Source organism: Corvus moneduloides, chromosome 4, assembly GCF_009650955.1.
Source record: "Corvus moneduloides isolate bCorMon1 chromosome 4, bCorMon1.pri, whole genome shotgun sequence".
Classification (NCBI taxonomy): domain Eukaryota; kingdom Metazoa; phylum Chordata; class Aves; order Passeriformes; family Corvidae; genus Corvus; species Corvus moneduloides.
In genome coordinates, this window is record NC_045479.1 from 32,971,592 (window position 1) to 32,986,206 (window position 14,615).

Genomic DNA, 14,615 nt, shown 5'->3' on the forward strand with positions numbered 1-14,615 from the left:
TCAATCCCCTGCCATAGGTAGGACACCTTTCATTACACCAGGTTGCATAAAAGTTGCATCCAACTTGGCCTTGAATGCTTCAAGGGGTGGGATATCCACAGATTCTCTGGGCAACCTATTCCAGAGTCTCACCATGGTCACAGTAAAGAACTTCTTCCTAATATCTAATCAAAACCTACCTTCTTACAGTTTGAATGTCCTTATTCTGTCACTGCCCCTGTAAAAAGTCCCTCTCCAGTTCTCTTGTAGGTTTGCATTAGGCACTGGAAGGTGCTATAAGGTCTCCCCAGAGCCTTCTCTTCCTCAGTTTGAACAACTCTCAGCCTGTCTTCAGCAGAGAGGTGCTCCAGCCCAAAGCATGCACACCAGATGAGGTCTCACAAGAGCAGAGGAGAAAAATCCCCTCCCTCGACCTGCTGGTCACATCTTTTTTGAAGCAGCCCAGGATGTGGTTGGCTTTCTGGGCTATGATTGCAAATTGCCAAGTCGAGCTTCTCATCCACCATCTCCCCCAAGTCCTTTCCTCAGCTAGTCTTGATCCATTCTCTGCCCAGCCTGTATTTGTGTTTTGGATTGACCCGGCTTGGATGCAGGACCTTGCGCTTGGCCTTGTTCAACTTGATGAGATTCACACGGGCCCACCTCTCCTGTCTGTCAAGGCCCCTCTGGATGGCATCCCTTCCCTCCAGCATGTGCACTGCATCACACGCTTGGTGTCTCTTGGTCAACTTCTCATCTGTCCCCAGGCATTCAGAGCTCCATGCACTCCAGCTGGTCACTGGCACAGAGCATGGCATCCCCTCCTTGTCTCCCTTGCCAGACCCTCCTAAAGAGCCTGTATCATTCCATTTTTATAGTCCAGTCATAGCAGCCATCCCACCACATCTTTGTGATGCCAATAAGATCATAGCACACCTCTCTAACTCCTCTTGTTTATTTCCCATGCTACATGCACTTGCATACAGGCATTTGAGATCTAGATGAAGATTATTTGCTGACTGAAGAGGCAGGAATTCCTTTGTGCTGCTCTTCAAGTACTCGAATGCTCATCTTTCAAAGAAAGGTCCTTCCACGCACACCACTATGCTACCAGCTGTTTGTTTGGTCACAGTGTTACTACTTTTCTTCAGCACTGGGGGAATATTGTGGTGAAAGGTGCCAGACTGAGCCTGTACTATGACTGTTTTGGGGTGGGATAGGCTAGTCCCTCATATGAACCTAGGCAGAGACCTTCAATGACTGTCACCTGGGCTAACATTGCTGAAATTAGTGGCCTTGCCTAATATAAAGCTCTTTGGATTCTACATATGCAAATAGTCTCACATATTTATTTATAAACAATGTAATTTCAGCAATTTCCAGGGAAGAGTGTATACCCCAAATTCATGTTTCTGACTGACTTTATTATGTAGTTTTACAAATTTGATGAAAGTAGATGAGTCAATTTAATTACCTGCTTCAATTTCTTGATGACTATTTCAAATATAAAACATAATTATCATTTGGTCATATAGAAATTTTCAGTTATTTACCATCCATTTATGTTCATAAAAATTACCATATAGTTAGAAAATTATTGACTTTTTTCCTGCAAAAGTGAGCACTCCCTTAGAGCTTTTATCTCTTCAAACATATAGACTATATATTTGTCTTCAGATTGTGCATTCAGCAGTTGTTCTACTGGTTGACTTCTGTTCTATACATACATACATATGTATGTATTACTAACAGGGGTTCAATTGTACTATACTGACATTGAAATTCACAGTTTAGGGCTTCAGCTCGCAACTTCAGACTGCTTTACATTTCTCCATGTGCTCAGAATCATTATTTTCTGCGTATTTCCAACAGTGTAAGAATATAAATAAATATAATTTAACAAACCAGTATTTCAAAACCATGTAATTGCTATTTCTGATTGCCTAATCTTTACTTTGGAGAAAGATTCATATCCATGCACCTAATCCAGCAAAATACTGCTATATCTAAAGTTAAGCAAACAGTAATTTGAATGATTTTGTGTGATTGCATTAAGTTTGTATGGAAAACTTTTGCAATGGCAGGACTACAAGGGTGGTTTCCATGACAAACTTCCCCCCTGTTCAACAAAGCCTATTCCAGCTGTTTCCAAGACTGCTACAAGGCCGGGTCTGGCCAAGGCCTCTGGGATAACATTTAAGAAAGGGTGAAAAACTGCTAGGCAGCAGTGGCTGGAGAGAGGAATGAGAATATATGAGAGAAACAGCCCTGCAGACACCAAGGTCAGGGAAGAAGGAGAGGGAGGAGGTGCTCCAGGTGCTGGAGCAGAGATTCCCCTGCAGCCCATGGTGCAGACCATGGTGAGGGAGCTGTGCCCCAGCAGCCCATGGAGGGTCCATGGTGGAGTAGATACTCCCCTGCAGCCCATTGAGGACCCTGCTAGAGAGTAAGTGGATACATCCAAAGATGGAAGTGTCTCCTTGGGGTATCTGGATCGGGTATCTGGCAGGATGTGTCCCAGTGAAGAGAGGAGCCTGTGCTGGAGCAGGTTGGCTTGGAAGGACTTGGGACCCCATGGTGGACCTATGCTGGAGCAGGCTGTTTCTGAATGACCGCAACCTATGGAAAGTTGCAATCAAACTGGAGAAGTTTGTGGAGGAGTCTCCCATGGGAGAGACCCCATGCTGAAGCAGGGGAAGAATGAGAGAAGGAAGGAAAAGCAGAAACAACGTGTGATAAACCGCCTGCAACCCCCATTCCTTAACCCCTTGCACTGCTGGGAGAGGAAGTAAAGCCAAATCAGGAGTGATGTTGGGCCTGGGAAGAAGGGAGCGATGGGAGGAATCTTTTAAGGTTTAGGTTTTACTTCACATTACCCTACTAGGATTTGATTAATACATTAACATTTTGCTTAATAAACTAAATTATATTCCATGAGTTGAGTCTGTTTTCTCTGGGATGGAAAGTCCTTCTTGTCCTTCTCCCAACCCAAGAGCCTTTGGTTGTATTTTCTCTCCCCAGCTCAGCTGAGGAGAGGAGGGCTAGAGTAATTTTGGGCAACTAGTGTCCAGCCAAAATCAACATAACACAGTGTGGCATATATTTCCTTTAATCTTATCTGAGCATCCCTTGTTAAATTTTTAGTATTCTTGTGGCTGTTCATTCTGTTAAAAAAAAAAAAAAGAGAAAGAAAACAAAACAAAACAAAACCCTAAAAACCTATTAATTCCATTTTAATCCCATGAAACTCTGGTTTTGTAATAAAAGATCTTTTGTAATGATAAGCATCTTCATTTACAGTACAAGTGAAACATGCATTTTAGAATAGAAATCTCCAATCCAAAGGACTTTTTCTCTAAACTTACCTTGGACCATCTCTTCCTGTCTCACCAGTTTAATTACCTTGAACATAAATTACTGTATTTTTCCAAGAGTGGCATGTTCAAAATTGTTACACACAGAGAGTCTTTTTTTTTCCTAGAGCTGTGGTGTGTATTCTTCTGGGTATTTTACTGTGGCCTTTAAAAGATATCTACGCTATTTTGCCTTTTATAACTTCCAAAAATAAATTGCTACTTGCTCTCTTTCTTAGGGCTCTAGATGACAACATAAACACAGTTCAAAACAAATATGACTAAATTTTCAGTGTCTATGATAGAATGATTTTTCCATATATTAAACCCATTAATTTTTCCTGAAAGGCTATGAAATTAGTATGGGGGGGTGTTAATATTATACTGCCTTTGCGATACAGTATTTTGTAAAATGTAATAATCTCACTCTGAAGTTCACTGTTGTTGTTTGCTTTTTTATTTTTAATTTAATAAGCAACTCAGAATATATTATACTATGTTAAAATCTCAAACAAAACTACCCGTGACTGAAATTATTATCTTCCAAAGAGAGGACTGACAGTGTATAAAGTACAAACATCAAGATTTTCTTCCTAATACTTAACAGATTCTAATATTTAGTTAATATGCCTTACATCAAATATAGTGTTTCAGACAGATGATTGCAGACTGATTTTCTGAATTAGATTTGTAGCTGCCTTGCATTGCTGGCAGATCAAGTCCAACTGGAATCCAGTCACTAATTTCAATGGGAGCTGTGCATATGTTTTATAAACCTCCAGGTTTAGTTCAAGAAACCTTCACAAGAACCTATAGCTACTTATGCCCGGGTGGTGTATTGTTTTTTTTCAATTATGAATTAAATGCTTTCATGTATTTTTCAGGTTAAGAAAATCTGACTAGTATTCTAGTCAGTTTTCTATTATTCATCTGGAATTTAAGGGGATTCGCATCCATTATTTGTTAAAAAAGCATATGATCATTACATTTCCAAAAATATTTACAGCAAGAATTTTTAATTTGCTGTTCTTGTCAGCTGAATCTCGCATAAGGGTGGGAAAATGTAATCTTGGTGCATGCAAATGCAGGTTTTTGCTTATGCAATGACTATATGCAAATTTTGCTTAACTAGTTTGTTGGTTGAAATTTTAAAGTATCTGAAAACTTGTGGTGTTCACTCCATTCCCTGACATCCACTTTTCAGGAGATAATAATTCTGGGTAGAGGGGGCTTAGTTTGTTAAGAACAATATATTGATTGTCTTGCTAGGATGCAGTTAAAATAAAATAAAAAGCTTAGCTGGCAAAGAAGTTTAGTTTAATCTATGAATTCAGTGTAATCCTAAGAAGTATTGAGGAGGGATAAATCATGTAATATTAACTATGGAGAAAGTCATGCAGTCACCTGCTATGATAAAAAAAAAAAATTGTGTTGTTCCACAATGCAAAAAAGTAGAGTATATGAGATCCAAAAGTATCTGAGCCCTTTACCAGTGCATTCCTGAGAGTAATACCTGACAGCAACTCTGTTACAGGTTATAGAGGGAGAGAATTATTTAGGAATTTGTTTGCTATGAGGAAGTAGTTGTTAATAGCTTTCTATCTGTATTCACAAGTTTTTCTGGGCACAGAGAGGGACCTTCTGATTTAGAGAGCTTTTGTCATTCATGACCTAGAAGCAGTGTGGACTCCTTTTGTATGAGACTGTAGTGACAGAAAAATACACATATTATTTTAATTCTTTTAAAAATTGCCACTGACTGTGTGAATGTAAACCTTATTTGCCCATTTTTTCCCATTCTGCTTTGACTTTTCTCCATAATTTACCTTAAATAATTACCTATCCTATGTATTTTCAGCTCCACACAACATTTCATTGTGTTCATGTCTGCAATTTTTTGGGTAGTTAGATCAGATTTTATTAATAATGTCTTCCAACATCAAGTATCATGCTCTTTTTTGTTATGTCCATTCTTATTTTGCTTCAGAACATCTGTATTTCAAGTTCTTGTTTCTGAGTCCATGCATTTGTTTTAAACTGTAGATTAAGTAGCTTCATATTTTATTTTGCTTAAATATTCACAAAATACATATACATACTTTCTTGGAGAAGGAAATTACTACTTAAATCTCAGTTCACTAAAGTGATTAGCCTTTTAATCGTTTGTATGTAGTAAATTGCCCTAATAATTTGCTCTTCTTTATGTATGAAAAAAATAATGTGGATCAGAAGATGAATTTATGTAACATACGAATGTCTTCATTAAAATATTTCCTACATTATCTATATTTATGTAATAATGAATTCTGAAAGCAGAGGAGTTCTATGAAAAAAAAAAAAAAAACAACAAGTTAACTGCTATTTCTTTTCTGGTATTTTCATGTCAAACAGGGCCAGGTCAATCATAAACCCAGGACTGTATTGCAGTCACACATTTCTAGAATAATAGATTAGCAATACACAGTTTGGCTAAAGTTCACTAAACTGTTCTGGTATCCTTAAGGCTGAAAGTTTTAAGAGTTGTTATGAAACTGTTACTGATGATGACCTCAAGAAACAGAGTCTTCATCTTAACATTTACTATTTTCAGGGTGGGTTGTTTTTGCCATCTGGATGATTATTTTACTATGCAAAAAATTTGATTCCCCCTTTCTTTGGGAAGGACTTAATATTAACAAGCAGATCTTGAGTTGTTTTTCATTTCTTTTTTTTGAAAAAGCAAAATTATATAAATGAATTTTAGCTCAAGTGTTCTTGAAAAATAGTATTATTCCTTTCTGTACAGAATAGTCACTTATGTACTACTGCTGCTTTCAGTGTTCTTTTCCAAGACATATTTCATATATTTGTTCTTGATGTCTAAAATTACAGGCTGAGGGTGTTTGTAGTTAAGTCAATATTTGAGCTATGCAACACAGGCATTTAGAGAAAGGCCAAGTCTTGTGCTTGTGTAAGTGTTTCATCACTGTAAATTCCCCAGTAAGTATTGCACTCCTTCATATTTTGAAAGAGTAATACAGTAGTTCACATATGTGCTGTAAGCAAATTCAGTGGACTAAAAGAAGGAAAGAATATTTTCATCTGTTTTGTAAGAGTAGATTAATATTCCAGTATTTTTGCATAAAAGCACAACAGTTAGTTGTGATCCTCTTAATTTTCCAGAATTTTATAGCATTAGCTACCTTACTTCCATTTCCTTTTTTTAAACATTAAAAAAAAGGGGTTTTATACACTATATATTAACTAATATTTATGTTGCTAATTAATAATCTTACTGTTTGTTTCAATATGTACTTTGTTAATTAACATTTGGTTTTTCTTCTGTTTAGACTCTGACTCTCCCAAAATAGCATTTTGACCCTCATCAGTGCACACAGATTTAGACCCCTTGGTTTGTTAATGCAGCTACTGCACTATTGAGATAGACTTTGTAGCAATACTTTAAAACATCTATTTCTAAGGCAAAAACATGATTTTGCTGATCACAGATTAACAATGAGAATGGAAAATCAACAGCTCATAAAGAGAATAAAGAAACTCCATCCGTGGGATTTCATCGTGGGAGAGGTTAGGGGATTTGTTCCTTTCTTTTTTAAAAGTCAAAAGAGTATGGAAATACATTGGGAATGGACTTGTTATGACTGTTGCATTTGTATGTATCTTTCTTCAATTTGAAGTTTCCCTGTAACAACACTAATATTTCTGGAATCCACTGTGTTGACACAGTGCTGCTCCATGATCCTCTGTGTCTGATGCAATCAGGCAGGCTTAGAGACCAGTGGTGTCTGGTAGTTGAAGTCCAAGTGTGATTTATGCAGAAGCCAGTAAGTTTATGTTTGGCAGATGCTTGGCTCACAATGCAGATAGCTCTGAGTTTCACAACTGAATTGTGCTACCATAGTTCTTCTCCTAACACATAATCTTACATGAGTAAAAAGCATGATCATCACACAGTGCACTGTCTGTTACAGCCCATGACATACCAGATAATTCCTGCCTTCTCTTTTCTGTGGTCTGGGACTGCTTTTGTGAGGCCTGAGAAAGAGTGAATTTAAATGTGGTTTAGCATTAAACAGGATGAAAGTAAAGTAAGGGTTGAACTGGAGCCAACCATAGCATAAAACCCTTAAAACATAGTTATAAAAGGCCAGCAAAGGACATATGCAAAGATAGAAAGCAGAATATTTTGTTCCTTGTTGTGGGTGTGACAAACTCCCAGGCCATACTCACCAGTATCACATGGTAGCCCAGTATTTGGTTTTGGTTCAGAGCAGTAATTAGAAACAAGTGGTTTGCCGTGACAGTAACCATCCATTGCCAAGGAAGAAGGAAATTCATCATCCCCAGGATTCCTTAAATTGAGACAGGATGTTTTTATGCTCTAGTAAACCACAAGTTATTGGGCTTGACAGTATTCACTTACAATTTAAGGGAAGATGATATGTTCCACTACAGGAATTATTGGTGAAATTTTGTGGCCTGTGTTAGGCAAAGATCAAACTAGATGATCCTTATGTCTTAAAATCTGTCCTTAAAATTTACGGCTGCTCAAAAAAATCCTTGTAAGCAAAATAATGAAAGGAAAGAGGAGGACTGAAACATCAATCTGAAATGTTTTCCTTATTGTTTCCAAGCACCATTGTTTCCAAGAACATAGGGAATTTCTGTCTGTTTGGTACTATTACATCCCCAGACTTGTTCATAGTCAGGTCTTAACCAAAAATTTCATAAACACAAAAAAAGCAATCTGTGAGTTCTCTACTACTTTTTTCTTCTGGCAGTTGAAAGAAATATTGCCTACACCTCCACAGTGTGCATCACTCATGTCAAGCCATGTAGAGATTTACCTGCCTGTGCAATGACTGTCTATGCAGACAAAGAAATAGTGTCTTCTTACATGTGAGAAACTAAGTTCAGGATGACTGAGTCACTCAAAGTTGTGAAGTTTCTGTCAGAGCCAGGGAATAAATAGAACTAGGCATGAATCTATCATGCTACTAGTGTTAAGGCATTCCCTCCTATCTAGTTTTTGCCATTCTGTCTCATCATGGAGCACTCTAAGAGAGAAAGAGAAGAAAAAAGGTCCTAGGGAACTAGACTGACAAAGTCCTGGCACACATTAAATCGTTACTGCTTCCTCTTGCTGAAACTGTGATACTACACAGGGCTCAGAGAGTGGGAGAACTCTGTGTGCAACACTTTAAAACAGACGAAAAGAAGATGGGGAGAATGGATGAATGCAAAAAGAAAATAATTCACCATATAAAATAAGAGAAGGGAAAAAATTTCTGCCTCTTTTCTTCACTCGTGCAAAAGATGGAGAAGGCAAATACCAAAGCCAAAAGCTATTAATTCTATCTTCTGCTTTAGCTTTTAGCTGCATGCCTTATCCATTTTAGAACGAGTTGTAAATTTTCAAACTAATGTAATTTTAATTCTTAATTCTCCATTCACTGTTTCCGTTTAGGTTTGGGACAGTTCTGCTGCATAAGAGTGTAGTACATAAAATTCTAAAAGTAAATCTTGGCCTTATTTTATTAGGGTTAAAATCTGACCTGATTTAGTCTATTTAAATTTTCTTTCATGTAATCACAGTCAAGTTTCCTTAACTTATAAAACTAGCTGCAAAGATGACTTTGCATTTTACCTTTTATACATTCATTTTAAATCATGAAGCACACAAACGGAAATGCTGCAGTTATGTTTGACTTGCACTTCTAGTTACATAGCTTACTGAATTCTCAGAAGTTGTTTGTAAGATTATGGAATAAGAAGTACATTACATGTGCTTGGTGCAAATGTCAAAAACATGAGAACACTCTGTCATAGTATTGACATACACCCTTTTATATTACGAAGTATTGATCTGCTCTCTCAAGCTTGCACAGAAAAAAAGAAACCTTGTGTCAGCAAGGGAAAATGAGCTTTTCATCTTTTTCGGAATGTTTCCAGAAATTTATACACAATGGCTCCTTCAGATGACCCCACCCCAGAAAACTGTAGGAAAAACTTCTTTCTGTCCCTTCTTGTTTTCAGCTCTCTCTACGTCACACATTGGTCATGGCTGGAAAAGGATCTAAAGATATTTCTCAGAAGAGCAGCATCTGAAAACTTATCCCTCAATAAGAAAAGTGGCAGATCAGAGCACTTAAAATATTATTTATGAAAATTATTTCACCAGCAGTTACTTAGCTGAAACTCATTTAGCATCAATACCTGATCTCACTTTCTTTGTCTTGTCTACTGATACTTCTAGTATCTGTATTGGAAGCAAGGAGCATTTGGTTAAAAGAGTCAAAGTGAAGCAAAAGAAAGCAAAAGCTTTTCCATAAAAGTATCACTTTTTTGAGCTCAAAAACCAGGTGTTACCAGAACCTATCCATCTTTAAATTACCTACAGAACTTCATTGGGACTGCAGGTTCAGGTGCACTGAACTGCAATTCATCATGCATTGTTCAGGTTTAAACACATGGAAGACTCAGTACAATGACAGTTGAGTCTCAGAAAATTCAGTATAATTGCATTTACTCTGATTGAAAAAAGTAAGATGAAGGATCTCATTTAAAGTGTGAGATCACAGTAAGTAGGAATGCTCCTGTGAATTTTTCAGCTTTAGTTTCAGCAAAGACATCAGCTAATAAAATTCATATCGTCTCATATGAAATCCTCTAATTGCTGCACTCCATCAGTTGTAATGGAAATTGGATAATTTACTACACAAAAAAATTGATAGATATTGGTGCTAATGTGCTTTTTTGATAGTACCCTCTGGTAAGTAATTTTTCAAATAGCCTTTATTAAGTAAACTTATTTGAAAACAGTCTGCTTTTCTGCAGAACTGTGGATCTCTGGATGCACACACCCATGCTGAGAAGCAAATTACATGTGAAAGCACAAGAACATCTGCAATTTAAGCTCAATTTATTACTAACAGAACAACTATTTCATACAGAGTTGCATGACTTTTCTCACCATTTAAATACACCTTTCCTTGCCTAACTTGGCAAATGATACAATATTCTTGGGAAAAGAGAAGTAAAGACCAAAAGAAGAGCTGGGATTGCTGCTTTGATAGTCTCTCAAAGCCTAGATGCAGTACTTGGAAACTGTACTATGAAGCCTGCAAAAGTCATGAGACACTGGAAAAAAGAAAAGTTTGCTCAAGGGTTGCCAGTGTGGAAACAGTGATGTAACTTTGTGTAACTGGCAAGGAACTTGGTACACTTAATTCTCAAATAGGCAGGACTAAAATGTCGGTAAGGATTATGTTGAATTTTTAAGCAATGTCAAGGCTGATACAGCAAATATAGTAATGATTAAATGCTATATAATGCTACAAGCACCAAGAAGCAATTTCTCTTCTATTCTGTGTGAAAGTATCGTGTGTTCACACAGGATGCAGCATAATGCTCTCCCAGTTTAGGATGCAAGTAGTCCAGAGCAAGTAATTTATGAAATGGTATAATTTGCAGGTCTATGCTATGGACCTTTTGCAAAAAATGGAAAATTCTTCTAGCTTCCCCCCTACACCCCTTTTTTTTTTTTTTTTTTAATAATGAGCTCCTTCTCTTTGCATAGACTGTTGGGGTTTTTTTAATAAATCACAGAAAATTTGCATGTGACTTAGAAGTGTAAAATTTTGCAGGAACATTGACAGTGAAGTAATTTGTAGCAAACTATTTCTGTCGGGGAAAGAATTAAGGAGCATAAGGTATTTTATAAATACATCAAAGGAAGAAAGTGCTAGAGAGAAAAGTGATCTGGGAATAACTATTCAAAACTAGTTATGGCAATGCAGATTTCTAAGAAAAAAACATTTCACAAGGGCGAGAAGTAAAAATGGTAAGATACTGAAAAATACTCAGTCTTAAAGTCTACCTAACCTCCTCAGTTGCTACTCACTTTAGACATACTGATCTCAACCCTCAGAAGGAGATTTTTTAATAAGAAGGTACTGTGCAAAGCTTTACACTTCAAAATCTGGGTCAGTTGCAATCCAGACATCCAACAGCGCAGGCCTCCTTCGGACCTTTTGAGAATGGATTTTGTAGCACAAAGAAGAAATGAGTAGAGGTAAAGGAAGATACACCAGTACTGAAATTCTCTCCATGCTTTCTTGCTAGCACTAGGGTGTGGGAGAGGAAGGGAGAAAAGGGCTCTCTCATCTCTCAAGAGGGTGAAAAACTGTGTAATGTGGCTGGCAGTGCCAATGCCCAGGAAGAAGAATCTCTCTTGGTCTGGTTTCCTTCTAGAGCTCAAGCTGGCACTTCTCCATGTGTGGTGTCTTGTACCTGCTCCATGGCTGATCACGGACCCCAGGTAAGCTGAGCCTTGAGTATTGATTTCATACAGAATAAAATAACCCTCAGATTTACAGCCAATTGTTGCTTGCTCATGCGGAAATCTCTATTGCACAAAAATTCTCAATGTTTACCCACGGTCATTTTCAAAAAACAATAGCAGAGGTTTTGCCAAGAGCACAGGGGTTATGCAACAGCCTCTCTACTGTAGTTGTAGTACTGTTGAGTTTTGTACTGCCAAGGAGCTGTGGGTATGAGGTAGGAAGACCATGTAGGATTTGCTTTAAATTTTCTGCTTTGTGATGCATCATCTGGGGCATGGTTAGGAGTTTCCTGCTGTCGAAAAACGTCACAGAGAATCTGCTATTTCTTCCAAATATAATAGGTTCTCCTGGCATTTCTTATCAACATAGAATCACGTCTTGAAACATTTTCAAATCAAAAGCAAGAGGGAAATGTACTAATGTCAGAGTCATTGACACTTGTGGCTGTGACTTGGGTCTATTAAGCAGTGACTAGGGATATGTTCTGAAAGCTTCCCCTGTGATATACTAGCTGAACCGAAAATCCATTTTCAAGGGTCTTCTGAGAGAGCTGAGATCTTTTGCAGGTACATACTGGGGAGGCCATTGGACCCACAGGACCAATTGAACCCACTGGACACAGGAGTGTGGGATAGATTCATAAACGTGGTTTTAGACACACAAAAATTATGTGTAGGTGTGTATTGGGGAGGATGAACAAGGAAAGAAAAGAAGGTAAAAACGAGAATGCTTAAATTTCATAACACGTAGAAGCATTTTAATTACATCTGACCATTTCAGTGACAGCTTTTAGGGAAGCATAGCTCTTCTAATGCTTTTCATCTTGAGACCCTACAACACTGCATGGAACACGTTAGTTTTACTATTTCCTAGGTAAATCTAGGCCAAAGAAGAAAATGGAGCTGGCCGTGATCACTCAGCCATTCAGTCAGTTGTAGAATTGTATTTTTAATGAGAACATTTTGTTCTAGAAGAGTCTTCTACTCATTATTTTCTACCCATTCCCACTTAAGTGAATGAAAAGATCCTCAGGAATAATTATTGCTGATACCAGAGGTTTTTAACCCTGCCTTCTTTCTGGAAGATTTTCTTCCTTCCAATCCAGAGGACACTGTAAAAGGCAAATAGAAAAACAGCTTTTTGGAGATTTCTGGGATTGTACAAAATAGCAAACCATTACTTGTAAAGAAACCCAGCATTTCAAAGATAAAACTTCCTTTCTTTTAAATAGTAAAATTATTTTGTGCATTTTTAGCAACAGACTTATGTTAAATGATACTTTATAACATTTATATGGAAAGAAATACAGTCCTGTCTTTTCTCTTTGTCAATGTGCACGTACTGTGTATGAAAGAAGATTTGTAAATTTTCAAGTAAGATAATGAAAATAGTTCTTCAATGATTAATATTTGGTTGATTTAAATAGTTTGCTCTTTTTTTATATTTGTGTTATATCTGCATGGAGATTATGGAGGCATAATTCTTATTCTAAAATATATTATTCAAGAAAAGCACTTCAAACCATGTAATTTTACTGAAATATTAAGCGTGCCAGGGCTAGTTTCAGAAAATGAATTCACTTCCTTTGACTTCATTCTTTATAATATACAGGCACCAATCACATTAACATACTATTTTTCAGCAGGACCTTCCTTTATGCAGTGCAGGTAAAGCCCTTATCACATAATGTACCACTGTTTCAGGTATTGTTCTCTACTCTTCCCTGTGTAGCCTCCTGCTCTATGCGTTGCACACTGTGCAGGCAATTACAAAACTTATTCATTCCCTTTCCTTTAATTCTGGGAAGCATCCATGAAATCAAAGACACATAAGACTCACAAAAACTTACAAATATCTTCTTAAAAATCGCTCTTGAAAGAAGGGAAGCTGAAGCAGAAGGAGCTTAAAGTCAAACATTTCCATTAGTATGGCATGTAAAACAAGAGTTCAGCACTTGGCTCATAGCGGTAACTTACAGCCCTCAGTGATACAAGGTAGAAGTTCAAAATCCTGACCTCCAATTTACATTACACTTTACATTTACATTACATTACACTAATTTACATTTCACTGAGTCTCAGACATTAGATTGTCAGGTAGAAAAAGTTGTCCAGCTGGAGGGAGAGAAAAGCAATTCAGCTTCAGCACCGCAACCGCATGTGGTGCACAGCACGGGGACAATGTAGGATGTTACTCTTTGTCAGAAAGCGAGAAGACGTATCAAGCTTCCTCCTCTGGAATCTCTGTCTGTTTAGGAGCCAAGGAATGAAAGATCACTAATTTCCCTTGAAACATCTCTTTCATCATCATGTCAGAATCCCAGATTTGCTTATCTTTCAGCCAACTGCTCAGATCCTTTGCTTATGGTGAGCAACCTAAGGTTTTTAAAGTAAAAAATAAAAAATTCTAACCAAATCAAATCTATCAAAGCAACCCTATCAAATCTCTAGTTATTTTTGGATTAGCTATTACAATGCAGTTAAGAGAATTAGAATAAGAATAGCAAGGAAAAAAGTCACACTTGCTTGTTCACTGTGTCCCTAAAGACAGGTCCTGGCTGTCTGCCAGTCAATCATGCAGTAAGTGACACAGTCCCTGCTGGTCCCTGGGTATTTTCTCTTTCCATTGTCCTAGTGACATCCATTCTCTGATCTTTAATAGTGGTTTGATTTGTGCTCCCATCTCCTTGTTGTTGTTCCTCTTTCTTATTCTGTTTTTCTCTGCAGTCTCCCTCACCCTCTATGATATGGAAGAAGGCATGCAAGTTAGAAGCAAATAAATAATACACGCTTTTCTTCAAAGTCAGGTCAGAACTTCTAGGAATAATTTGGGCGACTATCGAAAATTTCAGTTCTCTATTCTTTTCCTGAGTTGTCCTGCTTGGTTTGCAAAAAGTCTCTTGCATTTTTTTTTTTATTGTTGGTCTCATTAATATATG